Consider the following 20,211-nt stretch of genomic DNA (forward strand, 5'->3'; position numbering starts at 1 on the left):
ACCTACAGTTCTCCTAAAAATGTAGTGAACATTGCGTGTAGCAACCTTAGAACTCTTTCCAGCAAATAAATCATGAATTCTTCACTGGTATATCCATGAGTTAACGCATGCTCTTGGAGCATTGCCAACACATAACCAATATTATCCAATCTAATACTTTAGAACGCCAACTTTATGCCCCATGGCCTGCCTTGTGACAATTGGCAGACTTATTAAACGAATCCCTAAATTCCGTTGCATAGCTTCAAGATGTTTGTATGAGTGTTTTCTAAAAATCTGTGATCATCCTACAATTTTTTTTAAATTTTACCGTGTATTATGTACAACGTCTCTTATGTTTTAATATAATACAGTGAAGGCTTGTTATTTCATTCACCTAGAAAGCAAGCTAATATTGTCCTTTTAAAAGTGTCTCAGTCTATTCACTCTAAACAAACAATATGTACACCAACTTTTTCCCATAAATTCGGTTTTAGATTTAAATGGCCAGCGAAAGCAAGCTTATCGGCAGACAACGATGGTAACTGGTGCGCCGCTTTCGAAGTCTGGCGCACTCGTGGGCCTTGCGCCAAAGAACCTTTCATTTTTCTTTCACAGTTGAGACTGTGTTGCCTGCCGCTAAAACGCCGCGAGAAGCCTGGAGAGGGGAGAGACTACGTGTACGGAACCGTGAAGACCGGGCCGTGTTCTTGCGGTCATCACGCAGCAGCGACTGCACTGGATGAATGAAGTTAGTTTATTGCAACCGGCGGCCGTATATGTAAGTGATGACTGTTTCTTTGTTTTGAATTCGAATTTGGTGCCGGCGTATTGTATAAGCATAACATTTTGTTGCATAAGTGTTCGAATAATAAATGCACTCACTCTTCTTTTGTACACAGTCACTGACACGGTGCGGCATTGTTCGAGTCGGCGAAGCACCAATCAACGGTCGCATCAAGGTCATCAAGTAGGAACCGGCAAGCAAAACGGATGTTACCGGTCACTCGGGCAAGCGGCCGAAAATGTAGAAGACAGGCATAGAATGTTTTTTTTGTTTATTTTTCGGCGGGACCTTGACACCTCGAGAGTCCTTTGTAGTGATCCATATGCATTTTCTGCCCCGCGCGTGAGTTGAGAAGGTTGCAAAGACAGGAGCGGTTGCGAATATCGCGAATCATGTGGTGGCTCTGTGCAATCCCATGTCCAGAGAGAGAGAGAGAGAAAAAAACATTTATTGAATCGTAAAATGGAATTCTCGCGCATCGAGGTCTTCTCTTCTTCACGCTGTCTTCTCGTCGAAGGGAAGCCTCTTCAGCACGGGTGGTCCCTCAGTCCAGGGCTCCACTGAGTTTGGCCGCGTCCCTAGCGTGCTCCACCATCCTTCCTTGGCCGGCGAGCTCGCAGCTGACGAGCCGGCTCTCCCAATGCTCCGCACTCGGGGGTTTATGATCGCGGAATGCGTCGTTTCGTTCGCACTCCCAAGTTATGTGATAGAGTGTGGGTGTTGCCCCGCCCCAGGGGCAGGTGTCCCTATACTGGGTTGGGAACATCTTGTTGAATTTGAAAAGGTTGGGGAAGGTGTTTGTCTTTGGTTTGGGAAGATGTTGCGTGGTGTTCCGTTTGCTTTTAGTCTGCTGGTCGCAAGCTAGATGCGGCAATTGTTCGCAAGCGCTCCCTAGACGACACATTTTAATGCAGGCTACGATAGGACGAATGGCGTATTTTAAAAATTTAAAACAAAAACACAGTAAAGAAACGACAAGGTGCAGCGGGCAAATAGTATCGGCTGTTATTTGCTTTGTTTTGAACACACTGTTCTTGATCCGCATAGTCTAAACATTCGTAGAAGTAACACATCGAATTGGGCGAGTTGGTAGGTGAATATTCTTGGCATATATATGCAGTGCGACACATAAGTGCCGTTCATTCTTTGTCCTGCGTCTGTGTCGCGCTACTCATATACACCAAAAATTGCGTAAGTAAACAACCTCTCATGCTAGGCGTATGCATTTCAGCTTGTGTACGATTGTTACTCGAGGAAAGTGCTGCTTTAGTGTAAACGAACCAAAACCACCTCTGTAAACAAGGCGAACGCATCTCGGAGCCGGCCGGTCTTGTCCGTCCCCACGGCACCGCGTAAAAGGCTCTGCCACCTTTCCTTTGGTTTGCGCAGTTTCGTGAGCTGTACTCCATCGTACTGGAATGCAAGTGCCGAAATGATGTGCATCGTAACACTTATCCGAAGTAATTAACATGATATCGTCGAATACCGTACCTGAAACCCGGACCCGATCGTGGCAACGCACGCTCGGTGGTCCGCTGATCGCAATTTAGATGGCATTGACCAAAACGAGTCAGTGCCGTGCCCGTAAAGTGAGCTTCGCGGAGGCAAAGTTCAACATTTCACCTCATTTCGCACCACACGATAGCGCTCGGTGAATAGCGGTGCGAGTGGCGCCGGAAGTTATGCGCAACTCTGTTCCTCGCGGGAGGATGTACGGGAACACTGCTTGCGTCAATTGCTCTATATATAGAGGTCGCCATTCTGTTCACTGGTTTGGTAAACATAACATTACTGTGATTGATATCTTGCAATTTTAAAATTTGGTGCAGCTAAAAAGACACCCTGTACTTTGCACAGCTGGAAGAACCTCTTCTCTCCTTGGTAGTACAATGTTCAAGCTTTACGCTGCAGCACCTGCACTCAATCTTTTTCAGGTCTTCTATTGCAGTAATAGCGCACATTGGAATATACATAATAAATAAAATAAGGTGAACCACTCCGAGAGTGTGCTTTTGGGGCGGCAGCTGGTCAATACTGAAAGAGTCCATTATTTTGCAGTGGCCTTTATTCTTGAATTGAACGCACTCCTGCCTGTACAACAACTTGTTTAATAATTGGTTTAAGCTCGGGCCAGCCTAATTATGGCATTTAATGTTGCAGCCTAAAGAATTTTAGTTTTTTTCTTGTAAATTGTATGTCGCCTGTTTAACTTGGTCCAGTTGTTGGCATTTCATAATGAAAAAATCAACATTATTTCATCAAAAAAAGTTATTGTGTACCTCTTATTAAATATGTGAGTGAACTACCACTGTGCTGGCTCAATGAATGTTGTAATTTTGTAGAGTTTCCATTGAATCAATGATAGTATAACGGATCAACAATGGAAATTGAACAACCATTTTTGTAAGGGCGCTCCCCCACCTCCGCTGGTCGGACAGATATTGCGCAAACTACGGCATTTTTTTTCTGCATGCGGACACAATAGCGCACGATGTAGCCCTAAATGGCTTCGCTGTAATATGCATGTACAAAGACTATCGGGCGCATAGGTTGTATATTATAGACATTGCAAAGATACAACGCGTTGCTTCCATTCCCTTTGAATTGAAGAAAGGCAAAAAGCTTACGAATAATATGAACGGCTATGTATATGCACGATGAAAGACACTAGGCAATCGTTGAAATAAGCAGGAGCTACGGCAAACAGATCTATCCACAGTTTTCGTTTTCTGTCATCTGTTTCCGTGTATTTCCGTGCTGCTACCATCACGATGTACGGCTTACGTGCCGTTAACTCTCCTTAGCATACCGGAACAGCGGCGTGCGCTTCTGATAGAAAGTTACACGGAATGACTTTCTTGGCTGTACGGGACGGATCGCTCATACAGTTAGCGACGTCACAAAGTTATGAATTCAAGAATAGCAAGACAGCGATTACTGACACTAATATATGCTTAGAACATTTTGAATGGTTAATATCCTGCGCTCTACTTACCCCTCGAGGTAACGTTCTCGGTCATCGATGCGTAGTAGTTTTCACACGGATGATTCACGGGCTTTGTCATCAGGCCACAATATTAAGTGGTAATTACCCGAAAGTGAAGTTCTCCACAGCATACGTATAGCTCCCGAGAACGAGAAAAGTTCATAGGCCATTAGGCTTTATGAGCAATGCGTCTTGGCACTTACCATTTTTTCGGAAACACTTTTTATGCACCGCATTGACGTAAATGATCACGCTCTCTGCTCATGGGGGTAGTCATGGTACGAGCCACATCATCATTTTAAGTCAGGCACATATACTGCGTGCTTCAGCTATAACTGTTTGAAAAAATTAAAAGTAGGTTACGAAAAATAAGATAATAACTTTCGCTTGATCAAGCGCGGTCAGATTTGCCAAATTTCACTCGTGCCATTGCAACCAGCACAAACAGGAATTAAAAATTCTACTGTTTTGCCATTTTTCTTACTGGGCCTGGTGTGCATTACGTACCAGAAAAGGTTATCTCAATCATAAGCAAAACCATATTATTTTGTTAGAAACTTGACGCCTATATTCAAACATTCTTGAAGCATATACCGATAATGCGTAGTGAAACCTACTGGTGCATGCATCCACAATGTTTTCTACAGCAAACCGCCATACTGATGAAAAGGATATTTTTTGTAAAGCTGTACGCATTGCCATCGTTCTTAAAATAGAAATGAGCCCCCGGTAAAAAAAAGTGCAACTCATAGCATTCTGTGAATATAAATGACCGGCGAAGCAGTTCAACACACGACACAGAGGTGACATAGAATTCTGAACGATGGAAGGGAAATATTTATTGTCCTGATGGGCGATCACCTTGATAACAGGCATGCGCACACACTCTCGTATCACCTCTGTTGTTAAATGCGTCTCTCACGTGAGCCAATGAACGGATCATACCTCATTAGTCAATGGTTCATGTCACCGTAAATGAAAAAGAAATTACCCGGCCTCCCCATTACGATGACTGAAGAGAAACGAAATTCTGCAGTGGACTGGGTACCGCCCCCGGAACCAGCTGTGCAAGGAAACAACGATGCTCGAGCGATTGCTGATGATGTTAGTTAATGATTCTGACGATGATGATAGTTTCTTCCTGCCTACGAATGGGTAACAGCGCAATAAGCGGGATCCGAGCCAGCTGTGGAAAGAGAAGGCGACCACGAACGCGTGAGCAATGGCTGCAAGGCGTGGGTGCGTTAGAGCCGAGAACGCCAGCAAGCTAGATGGCAGGTGATTCATGCACGACGAAAATCCCGCAGCATGCGTAGCTTCGCTGTAAGAAAATTTTCTATCGCCTCTGCCTCTTGTTTCTTTTCTTTGCTTGAACATGACGACGATGAAGCCCCTAGTTTCCTCTTGCCAAAAAATGACTCATTCCCCCTTAAGCAATCAGCAGCAGCGCAGCCGGCTGCGGAGCGAGACGACTGCGATGAAAGCCTGATCAGTGGCAAGAGCGCGTGCTCGCGGCTTCACATATGGGCGCAAATGAGCTAGTTGGTGGGTTTTTCACAGACGTCGGAAATGACCTCGCCACATACAGTTTCGCTGTAAAAATGAGTAAGCTAGGCATTGGATTGAAGATTGCAACTAAAAGATGCCCTCATAATTGAATGACTTCTGCGGGTGCAACGAAACGATCGAGCATCTTCTTTGTCAGTGCTCTCGCTTTAACCCACAAAGAGCAGTCCTCTCGGCCACCTTAGACAAACTGGACAAGCGCCCAATGACCGAAAACAAGACCCTTGGAACCTGGCCTACGCGAACATCAGCGCGATGCGCTATGAAGCCGCTGCTGCGATACTTGAAAGACACAGGACTTTCTGAGAAATTGCGACTATACACTGCGTGATGTAGGACTGTAGGGTGACACTGCGTAAGACTAGGAACGCCTTTGCGGGCTGCGTGACAGTGCCCACAGAAATAGCTCATGTGTACGTGCGTGTGTGTGCTTAGGTTTTTTTCCTTTTTTTATCTTTCTTTCTCACCTATTGCATCCCCTTGCCCCTCCCCCAGTACAGGGTAGCCAACCGGAGATAATCTCTGGTTAACCTCCCTGTCTTTCCTTTGCCTTTCTCTCTCTCTCTCTCTCTCTCTAGTGAAATGTTGTTAGTTAAGAATTCTAGAAGGGATTGTGGCACAAATTCCAACGTACGCTGCTTCAGTGATACTGCAATAAAAAAAGAAAATTATATGACATATCCGCTATTTTTATACTGTTTCGTTTCTTGGAAGTTGACACATCATGTGCACAATCTCGTTATTTGCGCCGTAAGGGTTCTTTGCCACCTTCAGACGTCTTGAATCTATGTATCTATCTTGCCAGCCATCCAGACTCTTACGCCGATGCAAGCCATATGGAATGAATCTACCGCGCAATAGCGCGACGCTGTGTCTTCAAACGTCTTGCATTTTCGGCAGGCAAGACCTGCGCTCCATTATAAATACGCACACGAATACAGGACATTATTCGCGTCTCACTGATTCTCAGCAAAATGCACCCGACCTTCAGCGTCGGGCGGTGGCGAGCCGAGTGTAGTGGCCCATGGAGTATCAGAACATCTATCTATCTATCTATCTATCTATCTATCTATCTATCTATCTATCTATCTATCTATCTATCTATCTATCTATCTATCTATCTATCTATCTATCTATCTATCTATCTATCTATCTATCTATCTATCTGTCTGTCTGTCTGTCTGTCTGTCTGTCTGTCTGTCTGTCTGTCTGTCTGTCTGTCTGTCTGTCTGTTTGTCTGTCTGTCTGTCTGTTTGTCTGTCTGTCTGTCTGTGTGTCTGCCTCTCTGTCTGTCTATCTTCCTGCCGTGCCAACTAGGTATCTGGTCCTGGTTGTGATGCCACCGTTGTCCTTCCGTCACCTTCATTCAAGAGTCTCGTCATGACCTTCATCTCGTCACGCCTCCTATCCCGACCCATGGGCACAAGTGGTGTAATGGCGTCAGCCACTAGGTACGGCCTCGTGATCTAGGTGCGGGCGAAGGATTTGCAGTGCCAACATTCCTCCTTTTGTCATCCAGCTGGCATCATGCAGTTGTCTTCACTCCATCGCCGTCATATATTCGTCATACATTCGTTGTCACACCGGCAGAGTGTTGGCGTTGTGGTCGTTCAATTGTCGCCGTTCAAGCTTTGCGATCTTACTCTCACCATGTTGTCATCAAGACTTCTACCTAAACACGGTTGCCCATGTTTTATTCACCAGACATATGTTCGGGATCGTGATGCCGTTGTTCTCGTTTTGTAATTCAACTGTCGTCGTAGCATCGTCGTCACCCAGACGTCCTCGTGTCGTCGCCATCATGATGTTGTTTTATTAAGGACGTCAATTAAGTAACCTCTTCTCACTGTCGTCATGGCTTAGTTGTCAAAGCCAGCTTCTTCTTTCCATTCACGACAATCTTTATCCATCACGGTATTGTGATGATACTGCCGTCATTCAATCGCGATGATGCCGCCCTTGAGAAGCCTTTATAGTCAAACATTTGCCAACCCGCCTCAATTGTCAGACCATCACCGTAATTCCGCGTGGTCTTGCCATCTTCTTCACGGCAGCTTCGGCCTCCGTATTTCCTTATGCCACCATCGTCAAGTTCTTGTCATCATACAGGTATAGTGACGCAGTGATTGCCACGCCATTGTCGTTATTCACTGATCGCTATCTCTTTGCACTCATGCCGTAGTCCTGCCGTCGTCGTCTCAGAAACAGCATCATAAAGCCATCGTCGTCTCTTTGTTGTTACACCGTCATCAGGATACTGTCACGATGATTTCCTTGTCACTATTGTAACATCCACATCCGACTCTCGTCATGCCGTCGTCGTCATAACGCTTTCAAGCAATCGTCGGCACAATGTGATTTTGTTATTGTCATGCCTTCAGTATCGTCAGCCCATTGTCGTCCGACCGTCGTCGTTGTAGCACATTGTTCCACCAATCGACGACAATAATTCTTCTGTATATCGCCATGCTGTCATTCTGTCGTCATTATGGCGCCTTAGTCACGCCATCATCATGTCACCAGTTTTGCTAGTCAATCGGCGCAATTCATTGATCTTCTGTCTATCGTTAGCATGCTGTCCTCATTCGAACATCACTAGGCCGCCGTTGTGAGGCGATCGTCATCGTTGCGGCATCGTGATCCAAACGCCATTATGCACCCATTATTACTCTGTAGGCGTAATGCAGTCTTTGTCGTGCCATCCTCGACCTTACCTCTGCTTCATCAGGTTGTAGCGATTCCGTCGTCGGCATGCCATCATCTTCATACGGTCATCTCCATCTGGATTTCCTTATGTCGGTCTCGCTGGACGGCATTCGTTTATTCTTAAAATAGGGAGGAGATACGGTAAGCAGAACTATTCAATGTGTTATTTTTCTGTCAGTTATTTGCTTCCCAATATTTGTGTTCTGCAACCGTCACGATGCACTGTTTACGTGCCATTAGCTATCTTTGCATACCTGAACAGGGGCGTGATCTTCTAACAAAATGTTGTACGGAATGACTTTCTTAGCTGTATGGGATGGATCGCTCATAGAGTCAGCGATGAAACAAAGTTATGAATTCAAAAGTAGCAAACGAGTGATTACTCACGCTAATCTATGCTTTGAGCATTTTGAAATATTAATATCAAGCTCTCCATTTAGACCTTGAACTACTGTTTTCGGTCCATTGTCGCCTAGTAATTTTCACACCGATGACTTCGCGGTTTTGACATCACCCCCGAATATGAACTGACAATTGTCTGAAAATGAAGCACTCCTCTACGTACGCATTGCTTCCGAGAACAAGGAAAGGTCATATGCTATTAAGCTTTATGACCAATGCGTCTTGGCACTTCCCATTTTTTTCGCAAGCATTTATTATACACTGCTTCGACGTCATCACGCACTCTACACATGACGGTAATCATAGTACGAGCCACGTCATTATTTTAAGTCAGGCACATATGCCGCGCGTTTCTGCTATGACTGCCTGAAATAATTAAAAGTACGGTATTAAGACTCAAATAACAACTTTTGCTTGATCAAGTGCCCTAAGATTTGCCGAAATTTCACGCGCGCCATTCAAACCTCAACAAATGGGAATTATCTTTTTTTTACCATTTTGCTTACTGGACTTGGTGTGAATTACCTAACGGAAAAGGTGAACACAATAATTACCGAAACCATATAATTTTGTTAGAAACTTCACGCCCATATTCAAACATTTTCAAAACATATGCCGATAATCCGTAGTGAAAGCCACTTGTGCAGGCCTCCATAGTATTATCTACAGTGAAACGCCACAGTGAGGAAAAGCATATTCCTCTAGTGCTGTATGCATTGCCATCGTTTTTAAATTAGGAATGAGGCTCTGGTATAAAAATAATCATAACTCATTTCATTCTGTGAAGACGGATGACCGGCGAAGCGGTTCAGCACCCGACACAGGCGTGACATATAATTTTGAACGAAGGAAGGAACATATCTGTTGTCCTGATCGGCGATCATCTTGATCATGGACATGTACACACACTCTCGCATCACCTCTATTGTTAATTGCGTCCGTCACGTAGGCCAATGAATAGATCATACTTCATTAGGGAATGGTTCATGCCACCGTACATAAAAAAAAATTTACGCGGCCTCCCCATTACGACGACTGAAGAGAAACGAAATCCTACGCTGGAGTGGAGAGCGGCCCTGGAACCGGCGGTGGCAGAAGACAGCGATGCACGAGCCATTGCTCATGATGAGAGTTCATGATGCTGAGGATAACGATAGCTTTCTGATGGTAATTAATGCTGACACAGCAATTAGCGTAAACGGAGCAATCTGTGGAAAGAGGCGACGAAGACGAACGCGTGAGCAAGGGCTCGCGCGCGTAGGTGCGTTCTAGCCGAGGGGCGCCATCGAGCTAGATGGCGGGTGATTCGCGCACAACAAAAAACCTGTAGCCATATGTAGCTTCGGTGTAAACAAATAATCTATCGCCTCTGCATCTTGTTTCGTTTTTCTTTCTATTCCTTATTTGATGATGACGATCATGAAACCCATAGTTTTCTCTTGAAAAAGAATGGCTCACACCCCCTGTTACGTTTCGCCTCCGACGGGCGATATAGCCGGCGCGGATACAACGGACGCCGGGGCTTCGTTCAAAGCGGCGGACGTTTTGGGCAGTTCAGCGCTGCCGCAACGCCTCCCGCCAAGCGCGTCCAGGCATGTTTCAATGCCACGTGTCTTCGTGTGTGTGTGTGTGTGTGTGAGTGTGTGTGCATGTTGGTGCCCACGCTTGTCAAAGCGCGGCAGCCGGGGAGAGGAGCTCCCCAACTGTGAAGCGAGGAGGTCTGAGCGGCGCCGGCCCGGCGGATGCGTCACTTCTTGTCACAACTTGTCCGGGAGCCGCCGTCACGTGCGCCTCTATCGAGGCGTTTCTTCTTGCCCTCGACTCTGAGGGTATAAAAGCAGCTGCCCCCGGACGCCAGGCGGAGGCTTCGAATTCTTCCGTCGAGTAACTTGCTCTCCCGTCTCTCCACTTCGGTCGACCTGACCGGCCGCTCTTTTGCGATGCTATAATAAACAAGTTGTTCTGTTAGCAATCGACTCATCCTTTGCCAGTACCTTCGGATGCTTCCAGCTGTGCCCCAGGCCGCCAGGCCAACGCTACCCTTGGGGCTTGCGACCGAGATGCAACACCCCTTAAGCAATCGGCAGCAACAGATCCAGATGTGGAAGGCGACGACTGCAACAGAAGAGTGATCAGTGGCAAAAGCGAGTTTAGGAGGCTTCGCGTTGGGGCGCAAACGAGCTAATTGGAGGGTTTTTCGCAGATGACAGAAATGACCTCGCCACCTACAGCTTTGGTGTAGAAATTAGTAAATTAGCAATTGGATTCAAAATTGCAACTACAACATGCCCTCCTAATTCAATGAAAAATATAGTGAAATATGTTGGTTAAGAATTGCAGAAGGGAATATGGCACCGATTACAACGTACGCAGCTTCAGTGATACTAGAATCTCGAAAACCGGCCATGGTTGCTCAGTGGCTATGACATTAGGCTGCTGAGCACGAGGATGCGGGATCGAAAACCGGCCACGGCGGCCGCATATCGATGGTGGCGAGAACATCCGTGTACTTACTTAGATTTAGGTGCACGTTAAAGAACCCCAGGTGGCCCAAATTTCCGTAGTCCTCCACTACGGCGTGCCTCATAATCAGAAAGCGGCTTTGGCACGTAAAACCCCATAATCTTTAAATACAATGCCGAAAATATGTAATATATTTCGTATCCCCTATTTTTTGGTCTCTCGGACGAAATTCCCCGAAATGTGCATTATATGGTAAAGCCCCAAAAAATGAAGCGAACTCAAGTACTCGGATTTTAAGAAGAGCCATGAAAAATGAAGAGCTCGAACAAATAAAGCTAAAGAAAGCAATCACGAGGACAAAAACTTTTTGGCCGTGTCCATTTAATGAAGGGGCACCCACAATGGCTGTCATATCATTAATAAATAACTTGCAAACGTGTTAATGTCAAAAGATACGTTCAGTAAATCGTCTAATGTTTTCTCATCGCAGTGATTCGAAATATTCATATTCAATGGCGGCACTCTCCTTGTAGGCATTAGAACGGCGCGCAGGCCTATCTATCTATCTATCTATCTATCTATCTATCTATCTATCTATCTATCTATCTATCCATCTATCCATCTATCCATCTATCCATCTATCCATCTATCCATCTATCTATCTATCTATCTATCTATCTATCTATCTATCCATCTATCTATCCATCTATCTATCTATCTATCTATCTATCTATCTATCTATCTATCTATCTATCTATCTATCTATCTATCTATCTATCTGTCTGTCTAATCTTCTGGCCGTGCCAACTAGGTTTGTACTCCTGGTCGTGATGCCGTCGTGGTCTTTTCACTGTCGTCATTCAAGAATCGTTAACTCACTATCCTCATGCCGTCATGGTAGTCACACGCCCTACCTCGATCTAATGGCCCACGTTCTCTAATACCTTGGGCCACCAGGTATGGTCTCGTGATCGTGATGCCGGCATGTTCTCTGCACTGCCAACGTTCCTCCTTTCCATCCAACAGGCACCATGCCGTCGTCTTCCCACCTTCGCCTTCACATAGTCGTCATGCATTCGTTCTCAAGCCGGTATTGTGTTGACGTCGTGGTCGTTCAACTGTCGCCCCCGATGCTATGCATATGTGATTTGATTGCTTCTTTAGGATTTTTGAACGTTCAAGTTGAATTAAGACACATCTCGTTAAGTTGCGTAGCCTTTATTTTATATCATGTAGCATTTAATCACACGCACACACTCACACTTTCACGGACGGCTACACTTGCGTTCCCGTACGGCAGCCTCTTCTTACGTGCGCTGCCTACGCGCCCTACAAAAGGTGACGGTCGGGAATGCACTGCGTTACGCGCGCTATTCAATGCACATATATTCAGTTCGCCTCGGTAACGTGACGTTCAACAATCGTTCTTTAATTAAGAAAGGTATAGGATTTTTTTCCAGGTCCGAAGACGAGCCCTTGTTCACGCGCACATGCTGTCTTCGATAAGCAGGGGAGCCAAGGTAATTGCAACAACTGTGGTGTCGAGTGAAGTTTGTGCGCATGCGCTACTATGGCTGAGCTTGTCGCTTCCCGTCGTAATCAGACACTGGCCGGCCGCCCAGTCGACGCTGCTGCGGCACTGCGAATGTAAACTGTAGGGTTCTACGTAGATGGGTAAGTTGGCTTTCCTGCACTGAGTTTTCAGTGCTCGCAGACAAGTCAGTGAGACATAGGAAGATTAGATTTCATAAAAAATAGCTATTTATAACACTAATATATAGGTAGAAGATCTTCAAGATATCACAGAGCGTCGCCCCCTCAACGCTCGCACTAATATTCTCGATGATTGACGTCTAATAGTTTTCAAACTGATGCCTTGCGCGCTTTGACATCTGGCTACAAATTAGATTCGGAGTCGTCCATGAGTGGAGAGGTTCGGTGCGTGCGTATTCTTTTCGAGAACGATGGAAGGTCAGTCTTATTAACCTTCATGATTAATGCGTGTTGGCACTTCTGATTCTTTTCCGAAACATTCTTTATGCCCAGCATGAACGTAATTAATTATGCTGTCCGGACATGACGGTTGTAGTAATGTCAGCCGCGTCATCATGTTTAGCGAGCATATATGCTGCGCGTTTCCGCTACGGCTCTCTGAAATAATTAAAGGTGTGTTATTCAAAATAAAATAATAGCTCCTGTTTCACAAAGCACCATATTGTTATTGGAAATACAACTAGCGCAGTTATCACCAGCATAAATAACATTTAAACATTATTCTTTAATTAGAATTTTTCTATTGGACCTGGAATATTATACTACTGAAACATTAAACTCAATCATTAACAAAACCATTCCATTTTGTTAGAAACATTATGCTGAAGTTCAAAGCTTTCTGAAGCGTATGCCGATAATGTGTAGTGAAATCCGCTGGTGCATGTATCTCTTGGGAGCTCGGTTTGACGAAAGAGTGGCAAACACGTTTTGGCAGTTTGAGAACGGAGTGTTAACTGGCGTTATTTAAAAATAAAAGCAGGTTTGCCGAGTGGGTGCGGTGGCGCCCAACTCGGACAGCCGCTTTTGTTCTACGAAAAAGCAGGGTGTAATGACCCCCATGGGGCGGCAAACAAAATTTTTGGAGTAAGGTGCGATGACGCCTATGGCGGGGAAAACGTTTTGCCAGACGCTCGCTACAAGGGCGCCCCCACTAGAATGTCTGAGGCATAGGTGTGAATGGTGGAAGAAATGAAGCGATAATGTTCAAGATAGGCTGGTTGCACGTGGTCGCACGACAGTGTCTCTGCCGCGAACGTCAATCTTAAATTTTTTGTGTGCATGCGAAAGTACATGAAAAGAGCCTTCATAGAAACGAGTCAATGGTGACTCGATAGAGTCACGCCGAAGAAAGACGTGCGTGGTTGTGTAGGGAAATGGCACCTCCGCCGGCTGAAGCGACGAGCCTTTTTCCCGCAATTAGCGCGCCTTGGGTTCGTTTTGCTGGGCGGAGGGTAGAGCTTCGAAATCCACAGGGCCAGCAGCCACAGAGCCAGTCCACTACAGTGCGTTATCTGCCTGATTTTCAGTCCCTGTAGCGTAATAGTGTGGACCGCCACTTTTGTTCACGTGGGTTGCGGTGATGAAGCACTCTAATGTGATAGTCGGACAGGTTCAAGAGGTGGACATATTATTAACAACACTGCACTGATAGAGAAGCTACAAACATAGCTTAAAATAAGGTTGTCGTGTTGTGCCTTGCGAAATACTACGATGCGGCACACTGCACAGTTCCAGTAGCTCGCCCGCTAACGCGCGAAGTCCGGGCGTCGCGGCTTACGGTCCAACTGTGTTCGCTCTCAGTTGGACTGTAAGCGTAAGTTGGCGTGCGGTGTCAATCTTCGTTGGCCAACCGTACGTGGCGGAGACGGCTTAGGTTGTGGATGCACCGCCGCTGGGAATCGCTCGTAGTACGAGAACTCCAACAGCATAGGAACCCTGAGAGCACCAGAAATGGCCAGGCACGCGACACGGCAGGATATTGGATCGATGGAACATCACGAAGCTCCCCAGCGGTACATCCCTGGCAGCCCTCTCGGAACTCGTTGCTCGAACCTCTTTGGCTCGTTCGATCCGCCTTCGTGCCCGCAGCTTCGCGCTCCCTCGTGTCATCCGTTTCCTCTGCGTCACCAACCACCGAACGTGTGTCTCATTCTCCACCTCGGGCCGTGTCTGCCGTCGTCGTCTTTCACCACAATCCGAGAGACACAGCGGACATCCGTAGAAAATTCGGAGATAAAAGAAAGTTGCCGAAGCTGACGTTCTGAAAATGAGGAAGGGTTTTTCTTTAGAACGAAAGTTCATGGCTCGTGGTTCATCAGAATGTAAAAGCTAGAGCCTTAAAAAACGGAAATGCTTGACAGCGCAATAGATGTCCAATAAATAGCCCGAAGGTGCTGTAGCGCCTTCTGTAGGTTTGAGGTACTTTGAGAAGTAGCCCTGTGGAATCCAGTGGGCCGTCGTACTGCTGCAACACTGCACCCACTGCCACGGTCAACGAGTCTGCTATAAGGATAGTTGGCCCGGATCAACAACACTGCAGTCGCCAGCCGCTTTTCGGCTTTATAGAAAAAGTGTTCGAGCTCCGCGGGCTAATGGAACGTAGGCGTTTTTGGTTGGATCCGCGGCGCACCAGGTTGGTAGGCGGCTTAAGAACTTGCGCACAGGATCGTATGAAGTGCCTGTGAAAATGCATGCATCTGTGATGCAAGGTTCGTGTAGTCAAAAGGTTCTGACGGTTCTCTTAGGCGGAGCCTCTGCGAACCCAAGTGAGGACAAAGTCGGTGGTTTCGAAAACACACACAATGACTTAATGAAACTAAAAGGTAGCTAGAAGTAAATAGAAAAAAAATAGAAAAGAAACATAAAAAAACGCTGAAATAGACATCGCGGCAGTAAGAGGCACACTTGGGGCTAGTATCATGTTAGCTAGTGCGCGAGTCCGGGCTTGCCACGACGACAGGGACGCATAACAGTCTCGACGCGGAGACGCGGCGGCAATTTGATGAAAGGAGTTGCGCCGGTCTCACCAAAGGTCGGGGTGTGGGATGGTTGACCGGGCGACCAGAGCACCCTTGCTCTGGCTTGGAAATAGAGGTAGGCGGCTTGGCGGCACGAGCAGGTGGCGGTGGCGTTCTGGCCGGGCAGCTGGCGTAGAACTCGGGCCCGTAGCCCGACTGGTCTCGTCCTGCCCACGGGCGCAGAAGCTCACCGGCCTTGAGGAGCGGGCGACACGCTCGGGTACAAGGGCGACGCGCAGGAACGGGCTGGCAGGAGGCTCCGGTCGGGCGAAGTGCTGGTGGCTCAGGTCCGGAACCCGACGGCCCGTCTTCAACTCCCGGTTGCCCGGTGGTTGACCGCCTCCTGGTGTCGCTTCCTGGAAATCTCCCGTCGTCTCCCCGGCGTCTCCCCCGTTCTGCCAGCGCACTACGCTTTTTCTTCAGTTCTGGCCGATTAGTCATTCTCCGATTGGCTGCCTGACGTCCCGTGGTCTTTCCTAATTTTTTTTGCTTGTCTTCTTTCAGTTGCTTTTCTTGCGCCGCGCATTCACGTGCCAGACGCTCTTCGGCATTGTCGTTTTTCTCCTTCCAGCACGGAATTCGCCTCGGCGCGCGCACTCCTTGTCGTCTGCTAGTGTCCGTCCCGATCACCGCACCATGTCGCGCACCACACATCACAGCATCCCATAACCTCGCCCAACTTTCGGGAGAGGTTGGAGAGGGGCAGTCCTCAAAAGCCCAAACCCGTAATTGTAGTGGCTTGATGCCTTGTGGTGAAATACAATGCCGAGATAATCGAAGGATTCAACTCCAAAAAAGCTTTTCTGAGTCTTCAGGACCAGGACGTGTTCATCCAGTCAGTCAAATGTATTCATGAGCAGTCGATGAGCAGTCGCATATGCAGTCCATGAGTGCAGCTAGCTGACTGAGAGTCGTCTCGACGGAACCCACCCATTACCATACGTGCGGACTGTGCGAGGCGTTGCAAGAACAGCTCACGCCATATTGGTAGGTGGCTCTCGTTAGTGGATTGCTCAAGCAGTAAATGAGCCAACGGATGCAGTGTTTGTGACGGTCGTTGGTCGCCGAGTTCCTCGTCGAGATGTTGGAGCCTATTTTGTCGCGATGGCTCTAGACGCTGCAGGAACGAGCATAGCAGGTCGTCGTATGCTGTGGCCGAAAGCGGACCCGCAAGCAAGTCGTCTATGGCATCGCCCATGTCGGAGGGTGGCACGGCGGCGACGTGCAGCTACTTTGCTGTGTGTGAAGTGACGCGCCAGAGTTGAAAATGGGCCTCTACTTGTATGAACCAAACTCGAAGGTTCTTGGGCCAAAATCTGCGGCGATGACAGGAGGCGTAATCGTAGCGTCGTCTCTTTTAACAGAAGGAGGAGCACCGTCATCTATGGCCAGTGTTCGAAAAAAGCGCGAACGTCCTGAGTCACCACTTGTTGGGAGCTCGGTTTGGCGGAAGCAAGGAACACGCGTTTCGGAAGCTTGCGAATGGAGAGTCAACTGGCTTTATTCAAAAGCAAAAGCAGGTTTGCCGAGTGGCGGTTGTGGGGCCTCAGTGGGGCAGCCGCTCTTCGTTTCCAAAAAAAGAACCGGCGGCAATGTACCCTATGGCGAGACGAACTGAATTTCCGGAGCAAGGGGCAATGACCCCCACGGCAGGGACAGCTAAGTAATGGACGGTTGCTGCGAAACTACTGCACCAGTCTGCAAGTCTCGAGAGCACACCGGATTTCTATGCATACACTAGAGCAGCCGAAGGCGCTCACAAGCGGAAAGCATCACAATGGGATGATTATCCCTAAATGCTGAAGATAGACGTGACGACGGTTGTATAACGACGCCGGTACACGACAATACCGCTAGGACCATAGCTTGATGACGACGGTATAACGAAAATTGGACGACGACGCTGACAGTACAATAACAACAACCACAGGAAAATTACGATGACGGTATATCAACGAATGCATCCGTACCACTGTATGATAAGGAGCATATGGAGACGTAATCGCGATTGAATGACCACAGCATAACAGATGGAATGACGAAGAAGGAATACAGCTATGGAACATTGCGGTAGGACTACGCTGGCGTAAGGACAATGGGATGACAACTGCTGTTTCACGACTGCGGGATGACGACGCGCGTGTGCGAAGACAATGGCGTCACGACCGCTGCATGACGACGATCAAATGATTGGATGAGACTGAGATGATGGCGACGGCGTCATATGTGTGACGAGGTTTATTGGACTCGTCAAGCGTCGACCCCAAACACAGCGGCAGTGACAACCATTCAAGTGGATCGGCGAACTCGGCACGCAATACACGATAAACTTAACTTTCTCTCTCAAATTCAACAAATTTAATTAAAATCGTTCTAGGGGTTATCTCAGAAAAATGTGTTTGCGTTTTACATGTATTTGAACACGCCGCGTCGGAGTTGGGTCCGAGCTTAAGCTTCCTCTTAAAATGACTTAGATTTAGATGAAGCATTTTACATTCAGGAATCAAGTTAACTGTCTCTATTACACCTGAACCACTGTGGTATATGTGTTAACGGCGAACACTCACTCTGGTTCTTTTCTATTGGTATCGCTGTGCGCCAGGAGAAAGACCATCAAAACTAGAGTGGAGAAACTAGTTTGATCTTTCTTTGACAGCATTTCCATCAAACGCAAGCGTAACTTTCCGACAGCTTGTATGACCAAATAATGGGACGTGTGTTTCCAAAATTTATCGCAATTCGATGCCTAGCGAGTATTGTACGGCCATCGCTAAAACACGCAGAATTTTTTTTTGCTTTTGAATAAAAAAAACTTTTCAAGTGCGCACTAGGTAATTATAATTCTGAACAGATGGCTTTACGACGAGCATTGAAGGCCCTTGAACTTCCACATGCGAATAGATAGTTTATCATTCAGAGCATTTACGGCAGCAGCTACGACATACTAAGAATCTAATGAAGTCACAGTTGACATAAAAGAGATTCGCCTGATCATGCGTATCGCAGTACAGGCCCAATTTCCGGTATCTCCACACTTCGCGAGCTGCAACATTTTGGTAGCGTTTCTGCTGTGCCTCTGCAGGTAATTGCTGTTGGAACAGCGAACACCATTTTTTGCATGTTATTTTATCGCAGTTGAGAAAGTTGAAGTGAAATCTGCTTGTCGTTGCACAAATCTACCTTCGATGTTATGTTATTTCAACTAAAAGGAACAGTGTTGAAATCATAAACTTTAGGGATTGAGTTCGCGTACTGTTTGCTTAAGTCAAATATGCTGTGATATCAAATGGGAGATTTCTGGCAGAAAATGACGATCTTTCTACTCGAAAGTTCAGTATTTTCTGACATATTAGTAGATCAAGGAAGCTGAATCTATTCGAAGTGAGAAACTATCGCTGAAATGAGAAAGCAAGGTACGTTAACACATATTATACAAAATGTAATTTCTTGTGCATTAGCTTTATGACACTAAGTGCTGAAAATAAATATTTGCTGCATATTAGGCTTCATATATATATATATATATATATATATATATATATATATATTAGATATCACGCCCCTAGCAGAAAGGATGTTTCGGATCCACCGCCAAGGCCGTATTGGTGGCGCTGTCTAGCACTCCCAAGGTTAGTTCTAACAGATACGCATGAATAGCTCGGATAGTGGTTGGTAAAACGACAACGCCGTAGCTGAATTTGCAGGAGGATCGCACGCGTAACGCGAAGACATGGGTTCGTATCAAAGCTACGGCCAGTTGTTTGGATCCACTTTTGTTCCAGTCATTTATCATTTCCCTGATTCAATCAAGAACTACGGTTTACTTCCCCTGTACAATTCTTGGAGTCATGGTATGTTGACTTCTTCGGATATGACTAATCAACATCAGGCCACTCGGTACCCGTACTTCTAATTCATATATATATATATATATATATATATATATATATATATATACATACATACAGCGAAATATATGATGTCAGTCCTCGCATCAGCGCGTCCTCTGCAATTCTCATTTCACTTAATATTTCGCCATTTCAAATAAACATGACAAGTAGAGTCTCCTATGCTTTCTGTAGCGCTAATTTTCGCTCGTACCGTTCCGACAAATACAACAGCGAGCCTTTGTATCCCTGTGTTCACTCCACCGTGGGGGTCTCGGAATTTTTAGCATTCGTGATACCATGGAATAAGAAACGAAAGTTTATCGATAGTTGATTGAGTCTAAGCTCACCTGCTAGGCGATGCCTTCAGTAAAAAGAGCGTTCGGCATCTACTGTTTTGTACTTCATCTACACTGCCTAAAGCGCTTAGGGTTGTTATCGGCAGACAACGAACACAAAAAAAAATGTGGTCTGCAGCATGGCAGCCGACGTAGCTAAATTCGTTAAAGCACCGCAATTGTAATGCCGAAGTGCATTTTGTCTCCACATACTTTGATAAGTTTTCTTACACTTTCATTCCTCATGATATCTGTACGTTTCAATAAAACATAACATTGAACTCGCGGTAGCATTCTATGGCTTTAGTATCTATTTCATTTTGTTGTGGTGACTAGCAAAAAAAAGGCCTCATCAAATAAATGCGAATACACGGAAGAACTCTCAAACTATAGGTGAGATCGTGGAATGTGTAGTGTAATTTTTGATTATGTAAAAAACGGGCACCTATCATAAATTCTGATGAAGAAGTCCCAGCTGGCTTTTTGTGAAACAAATTTTGCCTACGGTAGTTCTTCGCCTCCTCGT

At 46.3% G+C, this 20,211-nt stretch overlaps 1 protein-coding gene across 2 annotated transcripts in view; it reads left to right on the forward strand.

Moving 5' to 3' along the window:
- The first annotated feature begins 18,467 nt into the window (after positions 1 to 18,467).
- The window catches only part of LOC142591029 (uncharacterized), an 83,117-nt gene continuing 81,373 nt past the window's right edge, over positions 18,468 to 20,211 (forward strand). For both annotated transcript variants that reach the window (XM_075703406.1, XM_075703405.1), the window contains exon 1: positions 18,468 to 18,542. The gene's annotated coding sequence lies outside the window, so the exon portion shown is untranslated. The remainder of the gene's footprint in view (positions 18,543 to 20,211) is intronic.

Source organism: Dermacentor variabilis, chromosome 8, assembly GCF_050947875.1.
Source record: "Dermacentor variabilis isolate Ectoservices chromosome 8, ASM5094787v1, whole genome shotgun sequence".
NCBI lineage: Eukaryota > Metazoa > Arthropoda > Arachnida > Ixodida > Ixodidae > Dermacentor > Dermacentor variabilis.